Source organism: Hemicordylus capensis, chromosome 1 (assembly GCF_027244095.1).
Source record: "Hemicordylus capensis ecotype Gifberg chromosome 1, rHemCap1.1.pri, whole genome shotgun sequence".
NCBI lineage: Eukaryota > Metazoa > Chordata > Lepidosauria > Squamata > Cordylidae > Hemicordylus > Hemicordylus capensis.
The window spans coordinates 67569100-67585715 of NC_069657.1; the positions used below are offsets into that span (position 1 = coordinate 67569100).

General features: G+C 44.6%; 1 protein-coding gene across 3 annotated transcripts in view; it reads right to left on the reverse strand.

Annotated features, from left to right (window-relative positions):
• Positions 1-16616, reverse strand: part of AVEN (apoptosis and caspase activation inhibitor) — a 241714-nt gene that overhangs the window by 78218 nt on the left and 146880 nt on the right. The window lies entirely within an intron of this gene.

Sequence of the window (16616 nt, forward strand, 5' to 3'; positions counted from 1 at the left end):
AGGCAAGGATTGTGGGCGCATTCTCAGGGATGCTGTACATGACTGCAGCATCTCCGATTTCATAAGAACTGGACAAGGCTCCAATTTTTACATTAACAAGGCTAGAGATTAATATTAATTTTAGGTGGTAGCATACTGTCTAGCTTTAACGTAAAGAGTAGCATGTTTCTCTTCTGTTCTCTAGTTCCCTGTGCTTCAATTAGCATTGGTGACAGAACAGAGTAGCTCCCCCAGTACTCCATCATAAGACTGTTATAAATTGCAGACTTTTACATGCATTACATCATGCCCTCTGGTACACCCCCTCTTTTTTATTTTAATTTCCCTATGATGCAGCCTGATTATTAGTTCTAGAGACTCAATAGCTTGCTTAAGAGAGTGTCCTAGCTGATGTTGCATCTGCATTATTGACAATTATTAGATCTTATTAACAAATTCCCTGGACCGTCTTCAATGAATTTGCCAACACTACTACTAAATGTTTTCAAAGTGACCAAATGGTCTTTACCCCTTTTATCCTTAATATATAGTTCAGCAGGATAATAGTATAATTCTGGTCCATTTTATACCATTATTCAAAATTACCCAATCTAAACCACTAACAAAGCATAAACATATATTAAAAAAAGCCTAGTGGGTCCGGGTGCAGAGCATCTGTGCCTCTAGTTGGGCCCAGCCATCTCCCCCACCATGCCGCCTCCGCCTCCCTACGCCTCGCTGTCCTCCTCCTCGGGGTGATGGAGCTTCGCCTGCCGCCCGCCCTCCTCCCACCATCCTCTCTCCTGCCGCCCCAACTGGCTCCTGGCGCGCGCTCCTCCCTCCCGCCCTTGCACGTGTAGTTCCCTCTGGGCCCGCCATTGGCCGCGGCTGCAGCGGAGGCAGAGCTTGCCACATCCCCACGCATCCCCTCTACAGGAAATAATTATATAGTTAGATTATTAAGCAAGCATAATTACTTTCAAGAAGAAATGAAAAAAGTTCTCTTCTTGACAAGCAAATAAGCAAATAATATAATTGAACTTCATACTGTAATTAAAATGTTGACGGACAGTTTCAAAATCTGCACTGAATAAAACGTGAGAACTTGGATGAAATCTTTTCTCAAGTGTCAACAATGAATTTAAACAAGCTCACACGAAAAACTCCCTTCTGTTAGCAGAGTCCTCACTGCCTTCAGGCTGTTCTTCACTATGCTGAACATGCATTACCAAACACGGCAATCTTCATCAATCACAGGTGAAAAGCCACCGCATGCAGCTTTTCAGACCCAGCAAAACAAGTATATGAGGGTCTACTGGCCCTGAGGTGCCTCACCAGAACTGGAAGTAGCGGGTCATGTTGCACACTAGATTTAGCAGCAGTTATGCCTTACCGGTGCAGCAGAAGCAGCACACACATATTCTTGTGTTTTACAATGGGTGGGCTGGCACTGGTCAGGCAGCAGAGGAAATGTGCACTTAGACTGCCCCGATCAGGCAAATAAAAGTTGCTGAAAAGTTTATCTTAGAAAAAGAGCATTATTCACTGTGCATCCCATTCTGGAGCACCAGCAGCAAGGTTAGGCAGGGAACGGATTGGGTCCAGTCTCCAGAGGATACATTTATGTGTGCACAAGAAGGTACAAGGAAAGAAAGATTCTAGTGTATAGACACTTCTTTCTTCCTCTTTCCTTATTTTTTAAAAAAGTTTACTCTGCTTTTCAGGGTTACAAATCCGTCCCCCGCCCCTCTCTCTCTCTCTCTCTCTCTCACACACACACACACACACACACACACAGAATACAGCACAACACTGGACTTAAGACAGTTAAAATACCAATTTCCACCCATTCCTTCAATTTGCAGTAATGAGGAAGGCCACCAGAAGAGAGACATATTTTTAAAATGCTGAAAAGTTCACAAAGCAGGGGAATCAGTCAAATTTCCTGGGCGGGGGAGCTCTAGAGGGAGGGACCACCAGAGAGGAGGCCTTATCCTCTTAGACTGCCAGATCATTCTTAGATAAAGATGGCACATTCAATAAGATTTTGTACACATTCTTATTGGTTAGACACATTCATACAGGAGACAGTGGTCCTTCAGTAAACCACTTAGGACCTTTAAAGGTCAAAACTAGCTCCTTGAATTCAGCTGCAAAACAGACTAAGACAGATGTAGCTCATAGAGGAAAAGTCAACCTATATAAAATCTCAACCTATCAGGACTTCCCAGCTGCATTTTGGACACGGAAAGTTTTGAAACATCTGTAGGGGAACCCCATGTAGACTGCATTATGGTAACACAGGCATTGATCACCACAGCCAGATGTCACAGAGACCGAAATGGAAGCAGCTGGTGCACCAGCCAAAGCTAGGCAAAAGCCCCCTAGGCCACAGCAGACACCATCCAGGTGTAATGATAGATCCAGAAAGAATTCCAAAGTGTGAATGCGCCATATTGTTTTATGGAGTTGTATTTCACCTTTCCACCATCCAAATATCCAGAACAAACAGTTATTAGGAAGTAAGCACATTAGTTGTAATGATTGATTTACTTTTAAGTACACATGCTTTAGTATCATAGTGAGAAACTGATGCCCTCTTCACTTTCCTTCAGCTTTTTCTCCTATTTAGTCTTGTGGTACCTCTCACTGTTCTTCTCACATTCATTTAATGATCAGCCTTATTCAGTCTCTTCCTCTCCCTGCATCCTTTTTAAGGAGTCAATGATAATTCACAACAGCAGAACTTGTGTTATCACCAATTGCTGCTGTTGTGAATTGTAATGTCATATCTCCCAACATTTCTGTGTTGCACAGTCTTTACTGCATATGTGGTGCAAAAGTTAAGGTGAACACCTTAACTTGCATTTTCCACACTTTTGGGGCCAAGAGTGAAATAGTAAGCATCTCAACTCTCATCTTAAATCAAAAGATCTTTGGAATTTTATTTATTGACCTCAGACTTTAATTTCTAGATCATTTATGAACATGTTAAAGAGCACTGGTTCCAGTACAGAATGCAGATCCCTTGGGGACCCCACTTCCTACTTCCCTCCATTGTGAAAACTGTCCATTTATTCCTACCCTCTGTTTCGTGTCCTTCAACCAGTTACTGATCCACACATGAACCTTATCCCATGACTGCTAATTTTACTCAAGAGCATCTGGTGGGGAACTCTATCAAAAGCTTATTGAAATTTCATGTATACTATGTCAACTGGATCACCTTTATCCACATGCCTGCTGACACTCTCAAAGAACTCCTAAAGGTTAGTGAGGGGCACCCTTGCAGAAGCCTAGAACCCAGTGCTGCTTTCAGACATAGGACTGCTGGAGAATCAGTGCTGCCAAGGAGCCTCAATTTGCACTCATCCTGAAAGGCGGGGGCAGAGCCACCATTGGGCGAATGGATTCAAAGAATCCGGGCTGCTGCTCCTCAGGGGCCGCGCTGCGCGGCCCCAGACACCCCCCACCACATCTGACTTCAGATGCGGGGGGAGTGATTTCATTCCCAAACAGGGCCGCACGGCCCCATTTGGGAGCAAAACCAGCCATTACTCTGTTTGCAGCATGGCCAGAGCAACTCTCCCTGCCTTATAAAGGCAAGGAAAGCCACTCCTGGCCACGCTGCAAACACAGTGCTGGCTGATTTTGCTCCCAAACAGGGCCTCACAACTCCGTTTGGGAGAGAAATCACACCCCCGCGTCTATCAGATGTGGGGTGTGTGGCTAAACACTCCCTGCATCTGATGTCAGATGCAGGGGGCGGGGCTAGGGAGCTGTGGCGGAGGCAGCACCCCAGGTTGCCGCTGGCCTCCCTCCATGACTGCCCACAGGTCTAAGAATTCACTTGTGGCACTCTGTGCATAAGACACATAATGGACCCAAGTGCCTACCCTGTGCCCATATGTATATAAGTTGCCAGCTCAGTACCCATATGTACTGGGCTGGCAACTTGCTGGTAAGTACCCATATGTATGCAAGTTGCTATCTTTGCAACTTCCTTACCCCTGCAGTGAAGGTCTTACTGCAGTACAGAACCCAAATCTCCCTGCTCAAGATCCCTTCTTCACCTCAACCTCAGCAGACTAAGGATAAATTATTATCTCTGTTTTCTCTCCTCCTCCCCACTGCCTTTTTACTTTTGTTTCCACAAATAGCTTATATGATCCCCCACTCCCCCTTCCTTTTTGTTAGTACAGCCTTCAATCTCAGACTGCATATTTTGTTGTGCTCCTTTAATAAACGTTTTTTCTTTCTTTTGAGAAGTCCTTACCTCTTGATTCTATCTCCCTCTGGGGTACCCTAAAGAGACTCTTCACTGTCCAGACCTGATCCAAAGTAATTCACACTTGAGGGCTTTGTGCTAGTCAATCCGGAATAACTCTACTAGGCTGATCATTGTCTGCTTCCCCAGCTAGCATAGTTGGCTACAGAAGAGGCAATGTTCCCCCAGTATCAGAGTAATTCTTCAAGATTCAAAGTGAAATAATACTCCAAGAAAACCTGAATTGGTATACTAGGACTGTTACCAGACAAGCTGTATTTCAGGGTAGTATAGAAAGCACCCCTCTATGTGCATGAGACTGTGGGAACACAGTCTCCATTTTGGATGTTTCAGTTCATGGGCTCATGAACTTTTCAGCAGCTTGGGTTTAGCAAGACCCACAGCTGATCATTCAACATGAGCAAAGCATAAGGAGCACACACACCCATGTCAGGACAAAGACTGAATGGGCCACCTCTGCCCCTCTCTTTTGCAAAAGAGAAGACACTAAGCAGACTAGACTGGAAAAATAAAACTAATTATGGATTGAAACCTCCAGAGGTAACCACTAGAGATAACGATAAAGCATTCCTTGCAAATCACACATGATAAGCGGTGCAAATCCTAACCCTTTTTTGAATTAGCCATTATCTAGCAAGGACTCGGGGAAATGATTGCATCAAAACTGGAAAAGTATGGTCTTATACCCCTAACGATGCCCTGCTCTTCAGATATGCAATCCAGCACAGCTCAATTCAGCCCAAGTAACACGTTTTGCATAACTTCCCATTGCCATTGTTGGGCAAGATTCACTCAACCAGATTATGTTCAAGCAGCAATACAGTCCCTTGTTATTTATAGAATCTGCTACATTCAGGGTACGTAGAATGGCTTGGAAACAACCCCAGGGCACATGGCCTCAGAGTCTCTGGCCAAAGCATATGGCCTCAGAGTCTTATTCCTCTCAAAACCTTTCCATCTCGGAACCCAGCTGGACTCTCAAAGCGAGTGGCAGCTTTCACTCCTCGGCCCCTTTTCCTTCCCCATCTTGCTATCCTTTCCTTGGGGAAATCAACAAGTGTAACAAATGCACCACTGCACCAAGGATAGGTATACTTACTTCTTGCCTCTCTGAGAAGCTTCCTTGCTCCCTTCTTTCTCGCTCCTATCTTTAAAGCACTTTATTACTTTCAGCAAGATTCTCACTTAGAACATTAACTAAGATTGTATTGCCTTGCCTAATTAACATCTGACTTCCTGTATACCAATTTACCCCTAAATAAATCTGTTTTATTAAATTTCTGCCTCCTAATCTTTTCCAATTACCAAACTTGCACAAATTTGATACTGAAGCTAAGCTGCTCCCTCTAGCCAGCCAATTTCCATGTAAAGCCAGTAGCACAATCCGAGTGTCTAGCCAGCACTCTGGAGCAGTTCTGGTAATAGGACATGGAACATTAACATGTTTGAGGTTCACAAATCCATGTGGGAGAAGTAACACATTTTCAGGCAATATCTGTTGCTTGGTCTAAACCGGCTATTTTGAGGGTAATTCTATGCATGCCATTCTGTTGCCTGGCTTAAAATCAAATTGTGGTAAATATATATTTTGTAGACCTGTACAGATGGACTCTGTCGGAATTTCTCACATTACTAACTGCACTACATGAAGGCGGGTGCTTCCTGTAAGATGAACACTAGGCTGCTTTTTCTGGGGCACAGGGGGACCTTTATACTGGAACCAGAAGCTGTGCACGGGGAGCCCAAGAGTTGTAGAAGTGGGGGGAAGTCTAGTGGAGTGTCCTGTGGCACCATAAAGACTCAACAGATTTATTGTGGCGGTGCTGCCCTGAAAGTGTTTAAACATGTATACTTTCTGCTTACTTCTTTCGATATATTTTTTCACAAAATGATAATAGATAAACAATGTTTCAAAAGCCTTTATTTCTTTCTCTCTAATAACAGAGAGTTACTAGAGTACGTCATTTGCCTACAACTAATTTTGCTCTAATTAAGATGGTCCAGAGAGAGCAATGATCAATTCCAAAGTACTGTGAAGAAAAAATTCTTTTGCATTACAAGAGTCATGCTGAGAACATTCTGTTTTAAATGGGGAGGGGCAAAAATAAGAGGTGTGGTGAGAAGCAGATGTGATTCCAAAAGGGCAGGGCAAAACGCCCAAACACTGGAAGCCAGCCCTCCAGACTTCTCAAAACTTTCAAGTAGCAAAGAAAGCAGCTTCTGAATCAAGTTGTAATTATTTTAAATATTGCAATTTTGAATTTTTCTCTCCTCAGTGCTCATACCAAATTTCATTTAGTTTAATTCATCTGCAGTCCTTACACAGTTTTCTTGAGTACATCCTACTTGCAGTAACGAGAAAACACTTCAGATTGAAATGAGGCAAGGTCAATTCCATATAGCATAGAGAATTTTTGCTTCTAGCTTGATTAAACAAGAACACAGACACAGCACTGCCTTTCAATTCAAATATTCAACTGCCAGCTATCACGAATATAATAGTCAAGGCTAGAGAAAATCGGTGTGGGGGCGGGGAGAGATAGAGCACAAGAACACAAATGGAAGGATCTGTCCACAGGCTCTGAATTCAAGTAAAATATTTATGCATAATTGTGGGTTACTATGTTATGGCAACATCAACTTGTGATCCAAAAATCTGGCTGAAAAAAAAACCCAAAACCTCTCTCACTCTCCCTTTTACCTTTCCTGAATCCCTCTCCTGCCATGCACAAAAAGATTATTTTACATAACTCTAGCCAATTTATAATTATTTGCAGCTACAGCTGCCATGAGGGATAACTTTAAATTGAAAATAGCTTTCTCTCTGCCATTCCTCCTTCCTATATATTTTCACTCATTGCTGACACATACCCCATTCATGTAGCCTGTTCCATGTTCCAGACAGCAGGGCCTATTTCTAGAGCTCTGAAAAGGAAATGTGTACTCATGTGCAAGGTTAAATGTTTGGGGCATTTACCACAGAAGCGCAAGTATTCCATCTACATCAGGCCTGCAAAACACAAGGCCTGGGGGCCAGATAAAGCACATGGGGATGTTTTTTCTGGCCCCCAAGTAGAAATATTCTGCAGCAACAGTAGGAGCCTAAAGAGCTTTTGACTTGTCCCGTGGATATCCAGCAGCAGCAGCAGCTCAGTACAGCTGGTCACTTACTGTAAGACCAGATGCTGTTACCACAATGTGAGCTCCCAGTATATGTTATACATGGGGACAAGTCGCTTAGTTGGCAGTGGACTGGTTGCCCCTAGATCTGACTACAAGCCCCACAAATTGGAAAGGGGATTACCTTCACACTCTCTATAAGGGATGCCCAGCTAAGCAGATTCCCAGGACTAGCTACTGCAAATGTCTAAGCTCATTTCAGCCTTGGAATGAAATCTAAACCTCCCTCTTCTCCCAGGGAGAAACCTCTTTTCTCCCAGGGAGAAAAGACAGATAAGACAAGTTTCTTATCTGCAGCCTCCATTAAAATAGGGATGTGTTAGTGATGTAACTTTGAAAATGTGTCTATCAAAACTATTGATAGAATTATTGGGACAGTCAGTCCCAGCACAGGGAATTCTTTAAACACACCTGCACACTCCAATTGCCCTCACAATCAGCCTTGAATGCCATAGGTGATTCACACACATTCCTAACAGGAAGGACTAAGACACAATACATTATTTTTAAAAAGGTTGTATGGGCTCCCCCCTTTTCAATAGAGCAGCACAAAAGACAAGTGTGCTCAAGGAACATTTTGGGGTATAAATATCTCTAACTCCATGGCCCAGTGTGTGCTTCCTCGTGTTACACCTGGGACTCCCATTGAGAAAAACACTTCTGTGTGCCCTTGTGCCTCTCATTCTGGACCCCAGCAGACTGCAACAAGAGACTCTAGCAGACCACCTTGTTGTTCCTCTCCAGGACAGGTGATATGGCCTCTTGCCACCTTAGGTGGCACAGCAGGGAAATGCTTGACTAACTAGCAGAAGGTTGCCAGTTTGAATCCCTGCTGGTATGTTTCCTAGATTATGAGAAACACCTATATTGGACAGCAGTGATCCAGGAAGATGCTGAAAGGCATCATCTCAGACTGTGCAGGAGAAGGCAAAGGTAAACCCCTCCACCAAAGAAAACCACAGGGCTCTGTGGGCACCAGGAGTCGAAACTGACTTGACAGCACACTTCACCTGGCCCCTTCAGAGCTGAATCAATCCCTTTCTCTTATTTCTGAATTCTTGCCCCTCTAACTTATAGTACCTCTCTAGCCCACCTGGGAATTTACACATCATTTGGAACATTAAGCTAAATGTGCCTTACAATATCTGTTTCTTAGCATATTTGTAGTGCCTTTAAACTAGGGCCACATAGTAATTTAGTCTGATTTTATTTTTAACAAACTCCTTTTTGATTTAATTAAAACCTTTCTCTCAAGCTGGTTTTCTTGAGTTCATATGTTTGCATAAATTAAGGCTGATTGGAACTGTCTCACCTTTTGAGCTAAATTCCCCACATTCACCCAACTAGGGGTACAGGCCAATCACCCTCAAGGCAGTTTCATTAACAATGAGATGCATTTGGCAGCAATGAACCAACAAGTGAGCGGGCTAGTTGTTGCTGCTTGATGGAGTGGGCTGCATAAGGTGGCATGGGCAAAGTGCACCCCAGAAAAGAAGAGGATCATCACTCTTGTGGTCAGTTCCCTCTTCTCCAAGGGGGGTCATCTCCTGACCTCTCCAGAAAGTGTCTTACAATACCATCCTATGCATGTTTACCTGGAAATACATTCCACAGTGTACTCAGTAAGGCTTACTCTCAAGTAAGCATGCCTAGTATTGCTGTCTGAAAACAACAGTGATTTAGGAAGAGGAAAGGATTTGGCATTTCTTTAGGACTGGCAAGCATTCCAGGCATCCCATTGACTGAGCAGGGATAGGGTCTATTTTCTGGCCACTATCCTTGGTTAAAGTTGTGGGTCCCTTGTCAGGTGGAGAAAATATCCACAAAAGGAATAATTGCTTTCATTACTATAGTTAATTTTAACATAATTATTAATGCAATGAAGATTTACCTCAGCCCCTATACATCAAGTCATAGTTGGTTCCAGCCCAGTAAGACATTTGAGTTGTGCAGCTCTGATCTAAATCTGTTAGAATTGGAATACTGCTACCAGACTTAAGTATAGTACTTTCCTTATTCGCGTATTTTCCAATAGGATTTGCTCCAAGAGCATGGCTTTATGAATGTTACTTTCTCTAAGAAGAAGACCAGCAATAATTAAAAAGAAGTTGTATAAGTTATCAGAATGGGATAGAATTGAACTAAAATACATGCTAACAACCCATTTTCTTTAAAAGATACGTAAGTCTAAAAGGAATCTATCTATCTATATATTTAATTCTCTTAGCCGGCATGTGTGCCCAGGATTTGGCGGCGGAACTCTCACGACACACTGCGAGAGTTCCGGTGAGATGCCTGGCTAAGTGAGGAGGAAGGAGAAGAGGGGGAAGAAAGTGGTGGAGGTGGGAGGGCAGGCAGGCAGATGGTGGGGAGAGAAAAGCAGCAGTGGCGGGCAGGTGGAGGAGAGAGAAAAGCAGCGGTGGCGGGTGGGTGGAGGGAAGAGAAAAGCAGCGGCAGCAGGCGGGTGGAGGGGACAGAAAAGCAGCGGCGGTGGGCAGGTGGGGGTGAGAGAAAAGTGGTGGTGGTGGTGGGCAGATGGGGGAGAGAGAAAATTGGCGGCAGTGGGTGGGCAGACGGGAGGGAGAAAAACCCGGTGGCGACAGGTGGGTGGATGGGAGAAAAAAGCCGCAGTGGGGATGCAGATGGGAGAAAGCGGAGACTGGCGGGTGAGCTGGGGGGGGAGAAAGAAGAGGGGAATAGAGGCGCAGATGGTCTGCACCTGGTTCAGCTAGTACATAACTATTAACTGAAGTGCAAAACTATCCAAAATGCAGGGAACGTTTTATGCAGCATATCCCATCTTTTGCAGAATGCACACAGCCCCCACAATGCTGGGGGCTCTGGAAGCAGAGCTCAGGTGGTGCCTTATTCTCTAAGCCACTGAAACAGTTTAGAGGATGAAGGGCTGTCAGACCACCTGGAAACTGCAGCCAACCAGGCCAGGATCTGGCTACCTGAAGAGCTAATAGGGTCCCTGCTGGCCCCATTTAATGACAGGCTTGGTGCAGCAGGGAAATGCTTGACTAACAAGCAGAAGGTTGCCAGTTCAAATCCCCACTGGTATGTTTTCCAGACTACGGGAAACACCTACATCTGGCAGCAGCGATATAGGAAGATGCTGAAAGGCATCATCTCATACTACAGGAGATGGCAATTATAAACCCCTCCTGTATTCTACCAAAGAAAACCACAGGGCTCTGTGGGCACCAGGAATCGAAATCAACTCAACGGCACACTTTAGCTTTACTTTTGGTTCTCTAGTCAGAGCTTCTCCATCAGCGAGATGAAGGTGCTAATAGACCCTCCCCTGCCTTGCCTGAGTCTTAGACTACATTCTCATTCTCTAATCTTTATGTGCAACCTAGAAGTGAGCACAGGGACCGGTTATCTATCCCCCTCAAGCTGTAATCCCTTGCACCCAGGGCTGGACTGGGGGCACTGAGAGGGTGGTGGAATGTATGTAGGGAGGGCACATTTGTTACTTCTATTTTTGCTGGCCAATGGCTGTAATAGAGTTGATGATGATGATGTAGTGTAGGGATGTGCCCGGACCGGTCCAGAGACCATTCTAAAGGCCTCCAGACCGGTCCGGACCTGGGTGGTTTGGTTCGGGTGGGGGGTTTGCTTTAAGTGCAGGGGGAGGGTTTACTTACCTCTCCCGCCGCTTTCCCACTCTGGAACCCATAATTTTCGTAGCAATTGGGGCGGCAGGATACCTCCCTGCCGCCCCTTCCCCACTTTCGCTATGAAAAGCTCCCAGGAATCCTCTGCGAGCGCATGTGCGCGCGTGCCTGCATGTCACAGAGACCCCCTTAAGTCACAGAGACGTGAAGCACACGCACGTTGTGCACGCGTGCAGAGGACTCCTGGGAGCTTTTCACAGCGAAAGTGCGGAAGGGGCAGCAGGGAGGTATCCTGCCACCCCAATTAATACTAAAATTACGGGCGCCACAGCGGGAAAGCAGTGGGAGGGGTAAGTAAACCCTCCCCCCGCTCTTAAAGCAACCCCCCACCCCAGTGCTGGACCGCAGTTTGGCGGTTCCGTGCACACCCCTAATGTAGGGAGGGCGCTGAGTTCTGAGCAGAATGGGTACTTAAAGGTTGGAGTATTCATTGCTGAGGAGTGCGGGGTGGTGCAAGGGCACCCTGCGGGTGGGGCGCACTGGGAATATGCCCTGTTGCCCAGTCCAAGCCTGCTTGCACCACATCACACATGGCTCCTGATCTTCAGGAATGGCTGTCTGAGGATCCAAGAAGCTGATGCAGGCAAAGGGGCCAGAAAACTCCTCATGCATGTGCAAACCGTGCAGCAAATTTCTTTGGATCCTGGCCATTCTTTTTTATTAACTACTCCAAATAAAAATGGTCTATTGTGTTAATAGTCAAATTAGAAGCTAGAAGTCAAATTAGTAACATGTAAAGTGGTTCAGTATAATTTCATAATTGAACCTTGTTCTTCTTTCATACACTGAATATATATTAGCACTCTATTATACTGCTCATGCAAATAACTTATGCATATTTATCTGTGAAGCCATTTTAAACCATTTGACTATTGATAAGCATAGATATATTCAGTCTTCAGATGTTCTATCAGTTTTCATGCTTAAAAATACAAAGCAGAGGCACTATAAAAGTAGTTAATGTCTTGCATGTATGCAAAGTCATGGTTGCTAGGCAACCAAGAGATAACAAGCTTGAGAGAGAGAAGAAGTATGTTTGCCATTTCAACTGACTTTCATTTACAAAATGGAAAATCTTGGTGGAAGGTTTAGAAGGGGTTCAGAGAGATGTCTTTTGCAGCTATTTTACTGTGGTCACTTCAAAGCAAATCAATATATAACTCTTTTCCATTACTATTTTTTTAAACCAAATTTAACCATTCCTGGCTCAGCAGGCTTTCGGTAATAATTCTGTAGCAGTGACAACTTTCTCCTAGTAATCTACAATTTCTATGTTATTAAATAGCTATTATTATTACTATATTGAAAAACTATATCATAAACTGAACCGACTGAAGGAAATCTTACTGTCAGTTTTGATAATTCAAATATCAAACCACCACTCAAACTACTAGCATAAAAGGTAGTTCACATAATCCTTGTTATGGATCACAAAGATTATTGTGGGCTAGCTATGCTGCTAAAGAGCTGGAAAACTGTACTGAACGATATGGCACGGGTGAAAGCAGATGCAGTAAGTTCAGTCTCATTTTAGTTACTCATGTTCAGGAAAGAGCACATATAAATAACAGGCCCCAAGAAGAGCAACTAGAATGATTAATTTTATTGCCGTAAGAAATGCCCTGGACTATACGTTCCTGTTCAACATGCCCAGAAGGCAACTAGAAGATCCTCCAGCATTCTCAGAGGAGTAATTGTCAGTGACACACATGAGGCTGTTCTCTGTGGTGACCCACACTCTCTGTCTTGGGAAGTCTATTTTGTCCCCAGTCTGCCTACCTTTCACTGTTTACTGAAGAACTGGTTCTTTTGTCCGGATTAATTCATTGTTTTCAGTTATCTTTGCTTACTTGGTCTCTGTTGTTGTTTCAAGGTCCTTTTGGGTTTTTACAACTTTTTGGTTTCAGCACTGATTATTGTTGGGTTTGGGTGGCATTCAGCCCTCTGTCAACACAGTGCACTGTCACTGGAAGTACCATCCATGGATGGAGGAAAAATTCCCAAGAGGCCCTTGCATGAGTGGAACTCTCCTTTAGTTCATGAAATGAGCTTCCACCGATGATGCACTGCTTTGCCAAAGATCTGAATGCCACCCATTATTTATATGTAAGTTCTCTGATTGGAAAACCATTTTTGTGCCAAATTCAGTGCTATTCACACTACACCAATCAACAGCTGCTGTGCAGTGTACACCATTTTCTTTTTTCAAATGGTATTTGTTCTGCCCAGGAACAGTGACATTACCACAAAGCTAATCATATAGGAACATAGGAAGATGCCATATACTGAATGAGACCATTGGTCCATCTAGCTCAGTATTGTCTACACAGATTGGCAATGGCTCAGTGGCAGAGGGAGGCTAGTGGCGGCCCATGTTGGCCACCGCAGCCTCCTGGCCCCACCCCCACCCCACCCCGCATCTGACATCAGACCCAGGGGCATGATCTCACTCCCAAACAGAGGGAGTTTGGGAGGGAGTTCGGTCAGCACTGCGTTGGCAGCAAGGCCAGGAGCTAGGGATGTGCACGGACCAGTGCGGAGGCCATTCTAAAGGCCTCCAGACCAGTCCAGATACGTCTGACATATGCACGCAACGTGCAGACATGACGTCATGCACAGTCAGGCTTTCTGAAGCTTTTTGGCAAGGAACGGGGGAACAGGTGGCAGGGATGTACCCTGCCGCCCCAAATGCTTTACAAAACAGGCGTGCCAGCGGGGGAAAGTGGCGGGAGGAATAAGTACACCCTCCCCTGCCCTTAAAGAGCCCCCCTCCCCAGTGCCGGACCGTGGAGGTGTGGTTCCGTGCACACCTCTACCAGGAGCAGCTCTCTCTGCCTTTAAAAGGCAAAGACACACACTCCGGTTGCACTGCCAATGCAGCGCAGGCCAATTTCAGTCCCAAACAGGGCCATGCAGCCCTGTTTGGGAGTGAAATAACACACACACACCCCGATCTGACATCAGACATGGAGGGCATGTCTGGGGTCGCAAGGCATGGCCCATGGGGCTGGCAGCTCAGGTTCTTTGAACCTGTTCATCCAATGGTGGCTCCACCCCTGCAATGGCTTCTCCAGGGTTGCAGGCAGGAATCTCTCTCAGACCTATATTGGAGATGCCAGGGAGGCAACATGGAACCTAGATGCTCTTCCAAGAGCAGCTCCATCCCGTAAAGGAAAAGGAGGGAAGTAAGAAGCTGGGTCCCCCAGGGATCTGTATTCGGTCTGGTACTTTTTAATTTATTCATAAATGATCTAGAAGTTGAGGTAAGCAGTGAAGTGGCCAAATTTGCAGAGGGCACCAAACTACTTAGGGTAGTGAAATCCAAAACAGATTGTGAGGAGCTCCAAAAAGATCCCTCTAAACTGGGGCAGTGGGCGACAAAATGGCAAATGCAGTTCAATGTTAGCAAGTATAAAGTGATGCACATTGGGTGGAAACCCCCAACTTCACATATGCGCTGATGGGATCTGAGCTGTCTGTGACTGGCCAGGAGAGGGATCTTGGGGTCGTGGTGGACAGCTCATTGAAAGTGTTGACTCAATGAGCAGCAGCTGTGAAAAAGGCCAACTCCATGCTACAGATCATTAGGAATGGAATTGGAAATCAAACTACTAATATTATAATGCCCTTATGCAAAACTATGGTGCGGCCACACTTGGAGTACTGGATACAATTCTGGTCACCATACCTAAAGAAGGACATTGTTGAACTGGAAAGGGTGCAGAAGAGGGCAACCAAGATGATCAAGGGCCTAGAGCACCTTCCTTATGAGGCAAGGCTACAACAGCTTTTTAGTTTAGAAAAAAAGATGACTGCGGGGAGATATGACAGAGGTCTATAAAATCATGCATGGTGTGGAGAAAGTGGATAGAGAGAAATGTTTCTCCCTCTCACATGACCAGGAGTCATCCCATTAAACTGATTGCCAAGAAATTTAGATCCAACAAAGGGAAGTATTTTTTCACACAACGCATAATGAGGAATTCTCTGCCACAAGATGTGGTGACAGCCAACAGCCTGGATGGCTTTAAGAGGGGTTTGGGTAACTTCATGGAGGAAAAGTCTATCAACGGCAACTAGTCGTTAGACTATAGGCCACCTCCAGCCTCAGAGTGAGGATGCTTCTGAATCCCAGTTGCAGAGGAGTAACAGGAGAGAGGGCAAGCCCTCAGCTCCTGCCTGAGGGCTTCCAGCTGCATTTGGTGGGCCACTGTGTGAAATAGATTCTGGACTAGATGAGCCTTGGGCCTGATCCAGCAGGGCCATTCTTATGTTATCTTACAGTGCTCACACATGTCTTCCATAGATATGCAAACAGGGCGCTTAGCTAAGAGGACAAGTCATGCTTGCTACTACAAGACCAGATCTCCTCTCTTTTATGTGGATGTATGCAATGTAACTGAGGTTAAACAAAGTTAATTAAGAGTGCAAGTGCCCGCCACCCCCTGCCCTGGGATCCCCTCAATGAGGACACTGAAGCAATGTCTGACAATGAACCCCCAACAGGTGGCCCTAGAAAGCCATTCCCCAAGTAATCCCTGAAAGGACCCTAAGGACATCTCGGACAAGGCACCCTCAGCTGATCCTGATGAGAAACTCCCCCAAAGAGGTTCCCAAGGGGATCACCAGCCAGGACCCCCACCCACACGGGGAACCCAACAATATCTCTGAGGCACCCCCAGCCAGATCTATCGCTGAAACTGAGCCAGTTTACTCCCTTGATCACAGCACTACTTCAAGCTCATGAACACCAGCAACAGCCACTGGTTGGATGCTGTGCTGGGAGTGGATAGGACCAGTTGCTCTTCCCCCGCTAAATATAAGAGAATCACCACATTAAAAAGGTGCCTCTTTGCCCAGTTAGGAGGGGTCAGGGTTAATGAAAGTTGTGTTCTTTAAAGAGAGTCATGATAATATAGTTCTAAGGAAATTTGTAAATGCACATTGTAAAGAATGGCTCTTGTATGTAAATACATAGAATTACAAAGTGAAGTACACAACATACATTGGAATTATTAGGAAGTCTCCAACAGTTAATAATTTTAAAAATCCACAAAGGGCTCTGTTTATTTCCAATAAAAATATTTACTGTTCTTTAATTAAAATAAAAAGCATACAGTAATTACACAGTCATCTAGAAGCCTGGTAACTAATTTAATTTTATCTGATCACTATCATATTTAAAATCTTCATTACAGTCCTGGGTACAATTTAAATCATGTTCACTACATTATAGGTTACTAACAGGAAGAAACATTTAATAAAAGGATAGCAACACTGAAGAACTGGTCTAAAAATAAAATACTGTAGTAACACTACAGTACTATAAACAACATCTTTAGAAAGTCTTCACACAAGCTGTCTAGTTAAAAATAAAGGAAAGAAATAATATAAATAATTTAAAAAAATACAAGACAGCATATGTCAGGAAATATCCTTAATGTGAATAAGCAGGTGAGAACAGCTGAATATATTTGACATGACAA